The sequence below is a fragment of the Panthera leo genome, chromosome F3 (assembly GCF_018350215.1).
Source record: "Panthera leo isolate Ple1 chromosome F3, P.leo_Ple1_pat1.1, whole genome shotgun sequence".
Taxonomy (NCBI): domain Eukaryota; kingdom Metazoa; phylum Chordata; class Mammalia; order Carnivora; family Felidae; genus Panthera; species Panthera leo.
The window spans coordinates 64,515,293-64,532,122 of record NC_056696.1 but is presented as its reverse complement, the minus strand read 5'-3'; the positions used below and the strand labels follow the sequence as shown (position 1 = coordinate 64,532,122).

General features: G+C 46.6%; 1 protein-coding gene across 4 annotated transcripts in view; it reads right to left on the bottom strand.

Annotated features, from left to right (window-relative positions):
• The window catches only part of DCAF8 (DDB1 and CUL4 associated factor 8), a 40,705-nt gene extending 35,798 nt beyond the window's left edge, over positions 1 to 4,907 (bottom strand). The window contains exons 1-2 of one of the 4 annotated variants that reach the window (XM_042926515.1): positions 4,616 to 4,907; positions 3,671 to 3,743 (exon numbers count right to left, since the gene is read on the bottom strand). The gene's annotated coding sequence lies outside the window, so the exon portion shown is untranslated. Of the gene's footprint in view, positions 1 to 3,670; positions 3,744 to 4,461; positions 4,588 to 4,615 lie in introns of those variants that run through there. The other 3 variants (XM_042926511.1, XM_042926512.1, XM_042926513.1) reach the window with 3 other exon arrangements.
• Positions 4,908 to 16,830: the final 11,923 nt, after the last annotated feature.

The following is a 16,830-nucleotide window of genomic DNA, read 5'->3' as shown; positions in this document are numbered from 1 at the left end:
CGTTAGAACTTGGACAGGCCTCCTTACACAGGATCCGTATCAACGACAAGAGCAAATATCTAACCTCTCACACGCGATACCAAAAATGTCGCCAATAACCCAATCCATTACACAACCATTTCATTAAAAAGATGCCGTCTTTGTCATATTCGTCACTCCCAGGCCCTATCTGCAAACTCAGGGCAGACTCAGTTCATTAATTTATCTTTAGCGTGCACACTCCAGAGGTGAAGGTAGCACTTGAGAAAGTGGGCTTCTGGCCCAGAAACCAGGTCCTACAGAGACACAGATAAAAGCCTGCTCTAAAGAAGCGTGACCGAGTCACAAAATTCATCACGCACTAACTTTCAAAGACCTCTCAAGGACTTTCTTCTCCAAGAAAATAACTGAATCAGTAAACAAGAATTTCTGACCAATCCTAACCGTGGCACAGTTCCTCTACTACAGGCACAAAAACATTAAGATGAAGTTTTCATTATTACTGTGAAGCTAACCTAAAATCATTGGCAGGTAGCTTTGACATGAAGAGATACACGTGTCACTACCTCCGTGTCCACTGCTGGTTCAATTCTTCCAGTTAGTTGCCCGGGGTTCCAAATTGGTTGAGTGTAAGCCGATTATCTTGGCTTACCGATAATTTGTTTTTTTAAAAAAGAAAAAGCTAATTCAGTCTTAACGACTAACTTTAAAGGCAATGTTATGCAAAAAAAAAACCTCTTAATTCTGTCTTTTATAATCCGGAAAATTCCTAGACATGTTTAGAATAACTTTTCTCCAGTAGAAACAATCCAGAAACAAATCTATCTCCTGAAAACAAAGGTTAATTAGTCACTGCAACTCACCTGATAGAACACAGGACCGAGAGCATGAAACTCGAAGGTCTCAGTCTCCCACAACAGGGCACACTTCTGCAGAATGTCTTCTAGAGTCCTTTTGCTTCTGAAATGTCAGTATTGTTTTAAACAGGCCACCAAAAGGCTGCTTTCTTTTACTCTCTCTGCAGACAAGCCTGTCTTAGGTTGATCCCAGTGAACGCTAAGGATCACAGCACTGGTGCTGGTTCCTATACATTCCACAGACTGCTGTATACAGTGCCCTGTCAGGCTGGTGGTGGGAACTAAGGTCACAGTCACAAGCATACCTACCCTCCCACTCAGCCATGCTAGGAAATACTTCCTACTAAGATGCGACAAGTCTTATGCGACGCCCTGAAATATAAAATAACTTCAGAAAAGTAAGAATTTTATCGTTGTGGCCCACAAACTAAGAATACTGGTTCACTATATACACAGATGTCACCTGAAGCACAGAAGGTGAAACCCCTGGGGGAGGAGAGATTCTCACCCAGCACACAGAGTAATAAGGAACAAAGTTATACCTTTTTCAACATATCTCCTTTTCTCCTCCCACCCCACCCCTCTCCCAACACAGATCTCCAGATCTCACAAAAACGTAAGTAATAAATCAGGGCGCCTGGGTGGCTCAGTCGGTCAAGCATCTGACTTCGGCTCAGATCATGATCTCAGGGCTCGTGAGTTCGAGCCCCGTGTCGGGCTCTGTGCTGACGGCTCAGAGCCTGGAGCCTGTTCTAGGTTCTGTATCTCTGTCTCTCTCTGCTCCTCCCCAACTCGTGCTCGCTCACTCTCTCTCGCTCTGTCAATGAATAAAAACATTAAAAAATAATAATAATAATAAAAATGCAGTCTCAGTCCACCTCAACACCCTCTACCCAAGTCTACTTTTGGTGGTGGTGGTAACGAAAGCTGACCAAGTCTAATTTGGTCACTGGCCTGAATGAATACAGTTGATTTCATTGCGACGTTATCAACACTTTAATTTTCATGTGCCCTTACCTCCCCCAAAAACGTAGAAGAAAAGCCAACAAGAGAAGGTTAAAAACCTGCATCTATGCCATCATGCTGTTAAGACGGGCCAGCTGGGGAGATGAAATAAAACGCTCCACACTCCTAGCTCCCTAGCCCAGACTCACTTCCGAGAACAAGGAGACCTTTTCATGGTCTAGGCCTCTGATGATCTATTGATGGGGGTCACTGCAGAGCCCAAGAGCTTGAAAAAATGTATTCTCGTCAAGGCAAAAAAGGAAAAGGCATAAGGGGTAGCTGGAGCAGAGGCAGTGAACGCTGAAGCAGCAAGGGAAGGAATTCCAATCCTCGTGTCAACGCTGACCAGGTGTGTATGAACAGAGACCAAGAGGAGGAGGCGATGAACTAAGGAGATACACTGATGTTTAGTCTAAGAACGCATTTATTTAGAGAGACACATACACACGGACGTCTAATTATTTCCGCTGTTCTTGGTCTTGAACCCCCACCACACTGACTCCAATCATGTTCAGAAGGTAACTGTAGATGGGTGCCTACAAAGCAGACATCTAAGCTGACCAGTTAAAAACGATTCACAAAAAATAAAAAAATAAAAAGGAAACTACGTTGGAAAACAGAAGGCAAAGAAGTAGAAACTGGCGCATGCCTTATTCAAAGCCATAGCAACAATGTGTAAAGAAAACAGAAGACATTTTTTCAGTGTCTATCATGCGCTAGGCACAATATAAGAGCTTCACACAGGTTCCCTCCCACGAGACCAACAATGACTGTAGGAGGTAAGTGGCGTTATCCCACTTTCAGAGATGTGGCAATTAAGAGTCAGAGAAGTTTAAGTAGCTTGCCCAAGGTCACATGGCCAATAAATCTTAGTACAGTAGTTAAGTTCTGATCTGTCCAGCTCTAACGGCTGTACTTATCTGTCTCACTGACACACAGACATGCCCGGCTGATGTTCCAATCAGGACACCACACGGAACAAAACTCAGCAGTGTCCCACCCAACCTTTACCTACTACCTACCCTGAACGTATGAAGAATCAGCCAGGCCTCCCTCCCAGAGCCACTCAGCTCTTCTGTCACATCCCGTGGACTTCAACCACAGCACTATCCTCCGCTACCAGAAACCCAGGAGTCTTACAAAAACTACGTTTACGAGTATGTTCTGACTCCCTCTCTGACCCTGGCCTGTGCTGCTGAATGCACAAGATGATTCCTCGGCTGACCCCAAATTCTTCAGACCGGCTATTAAAGAGCAGCTGATTGGGTTTTTTTAACCCCAACTTGACTACGATGTCCTGCAAAACTGGAATTCTCAAGTGGACTGAACTCGGACGCCGACCTCCCCAGCACCACTTCCCAGCTTTCGGGGACAAGCAGCCGAAGATTCTCCTCCAAACACAAGTAACAATGCAAAGCCCTGCGAAGGGAAGAGACTCGATTTGACAAAAGGCTGAAGAGAACTCAGGCAGACTAATTCCCAGCTTTTAACGACGTAAGAAACACGATCCACAGAAAAGCAACACACAAGGCAAATGAATAAAGGAAGAGGGGGACACATTCCCTTCTAGGCTTAACGAGGTGGGGGGGGGGGGCGGGGTGCGTTATTTGAAGATACCCAGCAACAGTTTAGGACAGAAAGTCAAGACGCCCACAGCCCATAAAACTTGTCAAAGTAATTTAACCGGAGCTGGAACACAGCCAAGAACAACACCCCAACTCTTTGGGATACTGGGGTAGGAATTTTATGACTGTAGTGGTCAGCACTTGGGCATCAGGGTAGGGTCTGTCTTGGGCTCAGGAATTTAAATGCCTTCAACTCCTACTCACCTTTCCTTCTTTATCACTGAAGTTGGGCCAGGCTGAGCTCCTGAGAAAATAGGTCGGTTGATTCACTGAAGGGCTGAGAAAAGTTAAAGTTTAAATGGCAAAAGTATCTCTACTGACCATAACACGACATATCTGTGAATACATTTTAGTTCCTTTTCAGACCTCCTCGGCACTGTTTAAAACCAGAGTAAGCCCAACTACTGAATAAATAACCCAGGCAGTTACAGAAATACCACGAACCAGGCAAGTCATCTCCCAGCTCCGCTAAAACGTTAAAAGTCATTTAAAAGGAAAACCTGAATCTTGTCGCTGCTAACCCATAACCAAACCTCTCAACAAGAAGCCACAGGGCAGGGGGGAAATCCCGGAGAGAATGTGATAGCGTTAGTGCCGGTTTGTTTACAGAGACTCCAGCGACAATCATGAGTCAGAAATTCAAGCCACCAGATGCTTTCCAACTAACAGGGAGCAAAAGGGTACGGTTCTGCGGGGCCCTGGAAGATCTGGGGGTGAGGGGAAGCAAGCTGCGAGAATTGTATTACAAAGGGAGCGAGACCAGACGGCGACAACTGACTTGGACCTCGGCCTTCCGTACAAGGTGCTGGGCCCGAGAACTCGGGATGGGGGAGGGGGGCACACTGCGCGGTGGCCCCGAGGTGACGGGGAGACGCAGGGCGACCGCTTCCCCCAGCCTAAGGGGGTAAACACGCGCACCCAAACGGGTCACCCGAGCAGCAAAGCCGTCCCTGTGGACCGTGGGGCAGGCTCTTGGGGGCAACCCCAGGGCTGACCTGAGGCAAGGGCAGCCAGTCCTCCCGGCGGAGACCCGGGTCGGGGCCAGGAAAAGACCTGAGCCCCGGGAGCTTGGGAAAGGAATCCAATCTATCCTGACGGGGAGCGGGCCAGGGGCGAGGGGGTCAGGCCAAGCCGGAACGAGACACGGACCGGGTAGGTCAAGGGGGGGGTGTCCGGCTGGGGCAGTTACAAGCACGGGAGCCGGCGAGGCTCAGCAGCCCGCTTCCCGTCTTGGGTCATCCTTCTGCCAGCGGCTGCTCCGACTGTTCCAGGCCCAGCCGCCCCGTCCACTGCCGCCACCAACGCCGCCGCCATCTTACACTGGCCAGCGGCCGCCACCACCACCGCCTCCGCTCTCGGCGCTTGCGCCTGCGCCGCCACGCTTTCCGGCCCCGTTTGCGACGAGGTGCTGGAGAAGACTGAAGGAAGAGTGGTCGCGCGAGCTCTCGGCTCCCAGCCCTCCGCGGAGGACGCATAAGGGGCGGGGCTTAGGGCCAACGGCAAACAGAGCAAGGGGCGCGTGCGCGCTCCCGTGAGGCGAAGCTGTTTTCGCGGCGTGCTCGGAGGGGCTCGCGCCTCTCGCACGGCTGCGGGCAGACGCGGGGGCAGGGGGCCTCCCGGACTTGTGGCTGCGGTGGAACCGAATTTCCCTTCCAGCCGACTGGAGGGCAACCTCCTGGGCGGCCTCCATTTCCGCCCTGTTTTTGAACACTGGGAACAGGCAGTGCTTGCCAGGCTCCCTGTGGAAACCCCATTTCCTTTGAGGACCTTGTTTCCTTAAGTGGTTTCAATCCCTTTGAGACCCGCTTCCCCGCGAGAGCTTCCATTTACCCGTTTTTAAATTAAGGGATTCGGAAGCTTCAGATGCAGCTGAACGATTCAAGAGGCTGTTTCTCCGAAGGGGAGGCGGGGGGGGGGGGGGGGTGTCGCAAGTTCCGCAGAATGGGCTTGGTGGTGGACACCGCTTGGCTCTGACACCTGAAGGAAGCTTGCGGGAGATCCCTGGAAAGGTTGCTGCCGGGCGCAGGGCATTTTGACCGGGGCACGGTGCAAGAACCTGACCCCATTCACCTCTACCACTACCATCCTATTAGAATTCATTGTATGTTACTTATGAACATATGAACGCCTAGCTGGTTTGTCTACTTCCATGATTGACTTGCTAGTTGGAAGGCAGCCAGACTGGCGGCCTAAAATGTAAGTCAGGCCATATTATTGCCCCCAAAGCTTCCCTATCTCTCTCTCTCTCTCTCTCTCTCTCTCTCTCTCTCTCACACACACACACACACACACACACACACACACACACACAGGCTTCCAAAGAAGGCCTTACATGACCTGGTGCCTGTTTCTCCGATTTCCTCTCCCATACTGCCTACCTCTGCTCTAGCGTTGTTGGCCTTCTCCACTCTTAGCTGCAGCCAAAGCATGATCCATCCCTAAGGGCTTCTGCATTTGTTCCCTCTCGGGATTTTCCTCTAGCAGATCTTTACTAGACTTGCTCTCTCCACTCAGATCTCTACTGAAATCCTCCTCCTTCAGAGAGGCAGCTCTTGACTGTTCCAACTAGAATGATACCCCACACCACCATCCTCCTCTGCCTTCTCACTCTGCATTGTTTTTTCATGACGATTTTTACCTGTGACATTTAAGCTATAATTATGAATTTGTAACTGGAAAGTACCATAGAATATAAGCTCTATAATGGCTTGTCTCTGTCACCTTTGTCACCCCAACATCTAGAAGAGGACCAGAGCACAAAGCAGCTGTCTGATGCCTCACCATTCCAACCGTTCTTTCATTCAGTCCGTCAACATATACCGAATTCCTATGGCGTCCGTAAGCTCCTGTTCTAGGTACTGGGGCTGAAGCAGTGAAGAAAACACACCGACGTTCCTGCATTCACAGAACTTATTTATCAGTGCAGAGGGTTGGGACTGTAAAGGGAGGGGAAGGTCAGAAAGATAATAATATTAAGAAGACTAGTGGAAAATAAAGCGGGGTAAAAGCGGGTTACCTGAGTAGGTGTGCTCTTTTACAGAGGCGGTTCAGGGGAAGGCCCTCTGCCGAGGTGACATTTGAATAAAGATTTGAAGTGAGAGAGTGAATCATATCCACTGGGGGAAGAACCTTCTAGGCAGAGGAAACAACAAGGTAAAAAGACCTGGAGCCTGAGTGGGCTTGGTGTGTTCAAAGAACAGCAGGGCAGCCAGTGTGGCGAAAGAGCAGATTAGACAAACGTGGTCAGAGATTACTCCCAGATTTATAGACCAAGAAGACGATTTAGGATTGTATCTCCTACAGGTGCTAGGAAGCCATGGAGGGTTCTGAGTAAAAAGGTGACACGATCTGATTTATAAATGAAGAGATTTGGTCTGGTTGGTTCTTTGAACACTGTCTGCAGGGAGGCAAAATGGAAGCTGAAAGACCAGTTAGGAAGCTGTTGCAAAAGATCTGCAAGACTAGAGTTGCAGTGGAAGTGGCAGGAAGTGACCGGATTCGGGAAATAACGTGGAAGGTGGCAGAGGTGCCCTGCTAATAGAGTGAGTCTGGAGTGCAAGATAAAGAGGCGGGCTGTCTCGGGCTTTTGGACTGGAGCAACAGAATAAACAGTCGGGCCATTTACTGAGATAGAACTCCAGGCAGGAGGGGGGAGCAGGAGGAGGGTTTTTGTTGGAGAAATGTCCAGTTCTATTTTAGACATGTTGAACTGGAGGTGCCTATTAGATTTCCAAGTGGAGCTTCTGAGTAAACAATTGAAATATGAATCTGAGGCTCGTAGGAGAAGACAATTGCTGGTATAAAGTGGGGAGCTATTAACGTATAAATGGCATCTATAACCATGCAGTGGGGAGTGCTCACTTAGTTAACACGCAAGAGAAGACAAGCAGAGTCTATATATAAGTTGAGCCCTCTAATCCCAAGGCACTCCAACTAGTAAAGGTCAGGGAGAAAAAATATCCGGCAAAATTTATTTAAAAGCAGCAACCAAGAGGGGTGTCTGGGTGGCTCAGTCGGTTGAGCGTCTGACTTCGGCTCAGGTCATGATCTCACAGCTCTGGAGTTCGAGCCCCGCGCTGGGCTCTGTGCTGACGGCGCGGAGCCTGGAGCCTGCTTCCGATTCTGTGTCTCCCTCTCTCTCTCTCTCTCTCTGCCCCTAACCCACTGGCATTCTGTCTCTGTCTCTCTCAAAAATAAATAAACATTAAAAAAATTTTTTTAAAGGAGCAACCAAGAAAAAGAACTTAAAACCCAAAAGAGCAAGGAATCCTATAAAACAAATTTTATAAATGTTTCAAGAAGGGCACTATCAACTCTCATTCCTGTTTAAGAGTCTGAGGACTAAAAACTGACCACTGGATTTGGAAACATGGAGGTTAAGACCTCAACGAGACTGACTTTAGTGGAGCTCTGGAGATGAAAACCTCCCACTCCGTGATCTGGTTTCTATGCTTACTGCTTTGGACACCATTGCTATTGCCACCAAATCTTATTTTGGGCTCTCCTGTTGCATTTGAGGTTGTGATGATCATCACCCCTTCTAAATATCCAATCTCACGGATTTCTGTGACACTGTATGTCATAGTTCTATTTATATCACCTGACCATTTATTTCATGAGCTGTTCTCACTCTTCATTCTAAGTGTTCTTCCAAAGTGATCTTATCCATTCTGACAGTGTGAACCACCATCCGTGTCCCAGTCTTTATTGCCAATCCAGGCTTCTTCAAGCTCTAGACTCACATACCTGATAGCCAGTGGCACTTTAAAAAAAAACAAAACAGCTGTATTGAAATGAAATTCACATACCATACAGTTCACCCATTTTAAGTGTGCAATTGAATGGTTTTTAGTACATTCACAGATATGTGCCGCCATCACCACAGATAGTTTTCAACCATTTTTGTCACCTTGAAAAGAAACCGGGTACCCTTTAGCTACCACCCTCTATCTTCCCATCCCACTGCAGCCTAAAAAACCATTAACTCCTTTGTCTCTATAGATTTCCCTATTCTGGACTTCCATATGAAAGGAATCATATAATACACTTTGTGTGTGTGATCGGTTTCTTTCACTTAGCATGTCTTCAAGGTTCATCCATGTTGTATCATGTGTCAGTACTCCATTCTTTTTTAGATCAAGTATCGCTCCATTGTATGAATACATCACATCTTGTGTTTCCAATCATCTGCTGACAGTTTGGTTGTTTCTTTTGGCTATTATGAATGATGCTACTATAAACATTCATGTACAAGTTTCTGTATGGGTTTATATTTCACTTCATTTCTCTTGGGTATATACCTAGGAGTGGAGTTTCTGGGTCACATGGTTCACCATATGCTTAATCATTTGAGAAACTAACAGACTGTTTTTCAAAGCAGTGGTACCATTTCACATTCACACCAGCAGTGTATGAGGGTTCCAATTCCTCCTCATCCTGGCCAATATTTGTTATCTGACTTTTTAATTTTAGACAGCCTAGTGGATATGGAGTGGTATCTCAGTATGGTTTTGGTTTGCACTTCTCTGATGACTAACAATGTTAAGCATTTTTACACGTGTTTATTGGACATTTCTGTCTTCTTTGGAGAGCTGCCTATTCAGATCCTTTTGCTCGTTTTTAAATTGTCTTCCTCTTACTGAATTGTAAGAATATATATTCTAGATACAAGTCCCTTATCAGGTATATTACTTACAAATACTTTCTCCCATTCTGTGGATTGTCTTTTCATTTTTGATGGTCTCCTTTGATGCACAAAGCTTTCTAATTTTGGTGAATTTATCTTTGTTTTGCTGCTCATGCTTTTTGGTGGCATATCTAAGAAACCTTAGCTAAGTCCAAAGTTATGACAGTTTTACCCCTCTGTTTTTAGTTATTACTTTTAGGTCTTTGACCTGTTTTGAGTTAATTTTGCATATAATGTGAGGTAAGGATTGAGCTCATTCTTTTGCATGTGGCTGTCCAGTTGTTCCAGCACCCCTGTTGAAAAGACTGTTCTTTCCCTCTGGCTGGTTTTGGCACCCTTGTGAAAAATCAGTTGACCAAAGATGTAGTTTATTTCTGGACTCTTAATTCTATCCCATTGGTATCAATGTCTATTCTTGTGCCAATGCCAGACTGTTTTACCATTGCTTTATAGTGAGTTTTGAAATTGGGAAGAGTGAGTCCTCCTTCTTTATTCCTTTTTCAGGACTGTTTTCTTATTCTGAGTCCACGGCAATTCCATGTGAATTCTAGAATTAGCTAGTCAATTTCCACAAAGAAGTCAGCTGGGATTCTGATAGGGAGGGAAAGCACTGACTCTTGAGATCATTTGGGGAGTACTGCCCTCTTAATGATGTTGAGTGTCCTGCTCTATGGAAATGAGATGTTTTTCCATTTATTTAGCTCTCCCTCTGTCAACGTTTTATAGTTTTCACAGTATAGTTTTACACTTCTGTTAAATTTACTTCTAAGTACTCTTTTTTAAAAAAAATTTTTTTAACATTTATTTATTTTTGAAACAGAGACAGACAGACATGAACGGGGGAGGGGCAGAGAGAGAGGGAGACACAGAATAGGAAGCAGGCTCCAGGCTCTGAGCCATCAGCCCAGAGCCCGACGCAGGGCTCGAACTCACGGACCGCGAGATTGTGACCTGAGCCGAAGTTGGACGCTTAACCGACTGAGCCCCCAGGCGCCCCTCTTTTTTCCCCAAACATATATATATATATACATATATATATATATATATATATACATATATATATATATCTCTTGAGACAGCAAGGGAGTGAGCGAGTGACTAGGGTTGGGCAGAGAAAGAGGGGAAACTGAGGCTCTGAAGCAGGCTCTGAGCTGACAGCACCGACCCCGATGCGGGGCACGAACCGACGAACCATGAAATCATGACCTGAGCTGAAGTCAGATGCTTAACTGACTGAGCCACCGAGGCACCCCTCCCCAAGTATTCTTTTTGATGTTATTGTGAATGGGACTATTTTCTTAACTTCATTTTTGGATTGTTCATTGCAAATGTATAGAACTACAATGTATTTTGTAAATTGACCCTATATTCTGAGAATTTCCTATATACAAGATCATGCCGTCTATAAATACGGTTTTATTTCTTCCTTTCCAATGTCCGTGCCTTTTATTTCTTTTTCTTGCCTAACTTTCCTGGCCAGAACCTTATATAAGTAGTGAAAGCTGATATCCTTGTGTTATTCTTGATCGTAGGGGGAAAAGCAACCAGTCTTTCACCATTAAGTATAACGTAAGCTGTAGGGATTTCATAGATGCTTTGTATCAGGTTAAGGGTATTCCTTTCTCTTCCAGACAATGGTACTTTAATGTTTCCAAATTGAACTCACCCTTGCTCTACCTCGGTCAAACTCAAACTGCTCCTGTTCTCCTCTCTTGGTTGGCTCCACTGTTCTCCTGCCTTAGGCTACATTCCCTAGAAGCTGAGCTCAAAAAAGGGATTCCATGCAAATGGTACGTTGAGGGAGTGCTCTCAAGTAAAACCTGTAAATGGAGTGAGGCAAGCAAGGTAAGACAGGGGGAAAAGTTAGGTAAAGATAGGGCTCCTACATTTAGCCTCCACTGGGAACTCCTGGCATATACATGGCACATTTGTCCCACCTCGAGGAAAGGGGGGAATTATCTATTATCATTTACTGATAACACAACTAATGATTACATGTCATTGCTGATAATGCAATCTCCAGCAGAATCCCAGCTGACTTCTTCACCAAAACCGGCATCATACCATTGGCCGTGATGCTGTCCCCAGGAGGGAATAACCTTCCAGAAGTTTCCAGAAGGGGTTCCTGTCGGTACAGAGGGCAATTCTCAAGAGGATGCAGCTGTGAGCTATCAGCAGCCAAAACTTACACTTCCTGGTAAAGAGGATCTGGACAGGGTACCAACAATGTTTATGTAGTCCGCTTCTAGCATTGCTCAGATCCATATGCTTTGTACATAAGTCCATTCTATCCAGGCATTCTGGCTAACTTCTGGGGACACTTACAAGGGGAGTCCCTAAACTGTAAATGCTATGATCTCCTTTCTCTAGCACCCAGTCGAGTCATCTCCCCCTTGACTAGCACTTGTTAGTCAAGATGGCTTACCCAGTGGAGTAAGCCAGACCCTCATTCCTGAGGGTTTCGAGCCCTAAGAGATCATGCCCTTAATCAGGATGTAATTCTTTACTTACTCATTTATGGTTAAAACTGAGTATAGGAGGCCCAAGAGATATCCCAAGGATCACGTGCGCATCAAATGCTTCCCACTGTGTCCATGTTAGCAGCAGTTCTATCTTCTCGTAAGAGTCAATTGTCCCAAACAGTATGGTAACTTCTTTGCTTGATGGTCTGCAGGCATTAGGAGCTCAAAGCGACCAGATGACGGTCATCTCTTTAAGTTTATTGACATTCTTATGTTGTGCCTGATAGAAGCATCCTCCCGGCACCCCTTACCCCCTGATCCTCAAGTAGATCACTGGGAGTGATGTTGAATAGGGTCACTTCTGTTTCCACTCCTTGGTTCCAGAGCCCTTGGATTCTACCTAGGGGCTGAGGATAAAGCACCCCATTATGGTCATGTGGGTTTACACTGTATTGTAAAGGACAGCACCCCGTTCTTGCTGGCACCACCAATGCACCTTCCAAAGGCCATCCCAATGCTCTACCAGGTCAAAAGCTTCTGGATGGAAAGGTATTTGGTAACAGTAGTGGACCCCATTGTCATGCGCCCACTGCTGCACCTGCTTTGTCATTAAACGGGTCCCTTGTTCCAAAGCATTATTATGTAGGATCCTATACCAGTAGATCAAACGCGTCTGAGTCCTTGGATGGTCCTACTAGCTAAGGCACTCCAGGCAGGATAAGCAAAGCAAGATATGGGATCAGAGTAAGTTGCTGACTTTTCCAGAATGGAATCATTGCCACCAAGTGGCTGGTTGTTCTCCCTGAGCAGTGGTACTGAACTGGGGGATCAGCATTGCTCTTTGTGGCTGACCGGTTAGACATTTAGAATAGCTAGGTCAGCCTCTGGCAAGAGAGGCGTCCAATGCTAAGAGGCCGATAAACAGCCTCCATCTCTGCCATCAGGGTGATTCTACTCATGAGCACACTGGAAGAACTGGGCCAGGTGAGGTTCCTGGTCAAATCGTCCTGTCCGTTTGGTTATTAGCTAACACTTTTCTGGTGGACGCTATAGTAAGTCCCGCTCTCACAGACCCACCCAAATGCTCTTCACCAGATCTTCTCTCGCATTTTCCTATCTTGCACCTTCTGGGCCCCTGACCAACCAGCCCACTGACCTTGAGTTCACATATACCCTTGCCTCAGGCCACTTCTCACTCTCCAAAGCGGATAATCACCTACACTGCCTAAAGACCTACTGATTGAGAATTTGCCCTCATCACTGACTTTTAGGACCACTCCAGATGGGGCCACTGAGAAGCGATAGTCCATATTTGGCTTGCCCTAAAACATATCAAACCAACTCCTCCACGAACCAGACCTGAATTTTTTTCTCGTCTGGCCAATCAAATGGTTGCAGGATTTCTCCTGTTGCCACAGGCATGGGCTACGACAAAGCTATCACTGTAACAGATGTACATAATCTGGGGAACTGAGGACCCTTGTTCAGGTTAACTTATTCGTGCCCACCAAGGCTGTTTGGGCTTCTTCCCAAAGGTACTGTTCCCATTGTAAGACGAAATGCTATTGTATCCACCCAATCTTATAACTTGGCAGGTCTCACAATAACCAGCTGGTTATATGGGCAACTGCTCACATAGTCACTTGATATTTTGTGGTCAAGCACTGAGTCTCTATCAGGGTCTAATCGTATGCCAGGAGATGCTTTTCAAATGATGAAACTTTCTTTACTGCAGATGGCATAACCTTACCCCAGAACCCGAGAGATCTATGCTGGAACTCTCCTGTTGAGGATAGCCCGAGAATCCACACACCATCTCTTCCTGCCACAGATACCTCTAGTACCACAGAATTTTCCAGGTCATACGGCCCCTGCCGCGGGGCTGCTTGTATATCATAGCCTGGATCTGCTGCAGAGGCCTTTCTTGCATTCCTAAGCACAGAGTACGGTGCCACCAAAACTGAAGAGGCCTACTTAAGGCACCGCGCTTCTTTCTTGGGGCAAAATACACAAGATGCAATAACTTACCCTTTACTTTAGAGAGAATGTCCCAGAATGCTCCAGCTCCCTGGACTCCTAAAAACTTAACCAACGTGGCAGGACCGTGCATCTTTGCAGGATTTATTTTCCACTCTCCGGAGTGCATGTGTCTCACCAAGGAACCCAGAATACTTGACACTGCTTGTTCATCAAGTCTGATTAGCATGTCCTTAATCCCTGCGTAGCGTAAGCTACACAAAGCATACAAACGTGGTACCCCGCAGAATGGGCTACACGGTGACGACGGGGGAGAAATAACATAGCTCCAGATCAAGACTGTGAATATATACTGGTGCCCACCACTTGTGAATGCAAAGTGTTTCTGATACTCCTTGGGAGAACGTATTCACTAGATGAGGGGTTGGCAAGCTTTCTGTCGAGGGTCAGACAGTACACGTTAAAAACCACGTACCTATACCAGAAGCTGTGTTACTTCCTCTCGTAGAGGAAACACACCCAACACAGTACTGCTTGGACTACCACCCACCGAAGTTTGCAGTAGCCCCATGCAATCCGCCTCAGGCCAATCCAGTTTTTGCAAGAGCCAGACGGGTGGAATTAAAAGAAATGATGGAGACCCACACTCCAGCATCCGCCTACCCTTTTAAGCGTTGAACTAATTACTGCCATTTCCCCCAGAACGCAGTATTTTTTATTTTCTATCTTGGTAGAGGTGGGGGTGCAGTTTCAGGAGCTTCTACTTGGGCTTTCTGCCGATTGTCAAGCATGTCCTTTCTGATTATACATTTGGAAACTGAAAAAAAAAAAAAAAAATGACCATAAAGTGGGTTTCTGGACCCACCGTGAGGCAGATTCAGGCAAGCACTCCGTTCTGACCCCATATTCCCCTACTGCGATGAGGACGGGGCGTAGGAAGGGCAGTGCTGTGGTGGCGCTTCGGGTCCCTGGGTATCAAAGTCAACTCAGGCCCAGTATCCCTATTTTCCAACTTAAAAAATCTGGGCAATCTTCCCCCAATACATGGTTGACTAAGTAAATGGATCTTTCAATTGGTAGTTTGAATCTAAGAACTGTCTCAGGCCTAAAAAATGGGCAAGGAATTTTGACTTTTCAAGTTACTGATCTCATTCTTCTGCTCAATCATTCTTGATCTCTTAATTAAATACAAACCAATGCCTTGCTTGGCTGTCCATTTATCTGGTCCCTGGGACCACCCACGTTCCATTAGCCATCTCCACTTTGAACATGCTGCCCTATGGAAACCCACCCACCCTGACTCTGAGAGTTAAGTGTTGCCACTTGGCTTCCGCCATTCGAGGATCCTATCATCCCCACTGCTACAAGGGAAACCAGTTCTTAAACATCCCCTGCCATCAGCCTCCACCCACAGAGACAGCCACTTCTAAACTTCCCAAAGATGCCAGTGACCCATTCATTAGTGCCTTTCCTTCATAAAGCAAACAAAAATGTCCCCAGACCTTCCTAAGGAACATGGTCAGCTAGTGGGTTTTCCGGTGTAATAGACATTCATCCTCACATGCCCACTTCCTCTAAGCCTTTTGATCGTTTCTCGTAAGGTCTATCATCTCAACCTCGTTTACTGTGGACCATCGTTTTTTCCAAGCTCCCCAGCCATCGTGACAGTGTATGATAAGCACCTCCTGGGGCCCTCGCCAGGATGGTCTCCAGAGTCACGGGAAAATACCCTCATTACCGCAAATTCTGTATGAATTCGATTCTTAACTCATGAAACCATCCAAACAACTACAAATTTATTTTCTAACATACAGAATTTTGGAACAAAGGGGTACCTCCTTTAAAGTCTGAGAGCAGCATAAAAACTCCACATACAGCTTAAACCTAAACTTCTTAATGGTTATTTTTAAGCAGAAGAAAAGGCTCCAAAAATAATATACTTCAGAGACTTGTACTGGTCTGTGAACAGTTTTCTACCTGTCTGCGACATGAGGAGTTAGAAGTTCAGAGTGTCTAGAAATGTCTTAGCGTTCTGACATTGCTGTGATGTCCAGGGGCATGACCAGTGGACTCAGCCTGCTGAAAGGGGCCTGGTCAGCTTGGGTGTGGCCAAGCCTGCGTGGTGGGTGGCGTGCTGTGTGAACTGCACACTTGTCACGGGCAACGGGAACGCATCTGAGCGTACGAAGGACTGGGTGAAATAAACAAAACAAAAACCCTGGCTCTTTAGCAGACAGTTTGAGAAGGACCGCTCTGTCTTTCACGAGCCCAGAACCACTCCAACAGCGCTTCCGGGACAGAGAGGAGCTGGAGGTCAGTTTGTTCATGTTCAATCAAAATGAAAACAAATGGCTTGGGAACAGAACTAAATTGGACTAGAGCATCCGTCTGGATTCCTGGAGTAAGCCCTGACTAGGACAGCAGGACTGAAAATCGGTAAAAGAGAACTGCCAGTACAGCAGGTACACGGTTCAGGGACAGGGTCTTTTTGTCCTTCCCTCCTCCTCTCTATCCTCGTCCGGTGTTTGGACGGAGCTGGTAGAGACTTTTGGCCATTCAGGCCCTGTGACCACCATCACGAGTCTGCCTCCGCTTTTCCCACCTCCTACACAACAGAGGAGTCAGATTCAGACTGGGGCTTTCATATTCTGATGCGGTCCAGTACCTAGACCTTCCCAAACAGCTTGAGGCTCAATCCCCCATCCACACAGAATGTGTGGAATCGTCTTAAGGGTAAGAAAGCTTAACCCCTGCAAAGTGGCATGTTCGGAGCGCCAAGTGACTCAGAGGCTGAGTGTCACCTGCCCTGTGCATTATCTTCTGAGTGCTGAGACAGGAGAGCCAGCTGGTCTGACCAGAGTATCCACTAACACATGGCAGCCAAGGTCCATAGATGCAGTGGTTCCCAAAGAGAAGGGCAAGATCAACTCAAAATAACAATGATAATAGAAATAATTTTTAAAACGTTAATAATATATTGCTAACGATAATAAAAATGTGAAACCTTAGGATACAACACCAACTGAAGGGCTTCCCAGATTGGAACACCCAGAGGCAACGAGGCAAGATGGCCATCCAGCGTCCTTGGCCAACCGAGGGGCAGCCTCAGCTGGGGAAGGGGGCGGTGGTAGAACCAGCACTGCAATGGTATGAACTGGTCTGCAAACATTCCTCACGCTGCAGCTTACAGAAGCCGAGGAAGATCACAGAAAGACCTGAACGAAAAACAGGCCACACTC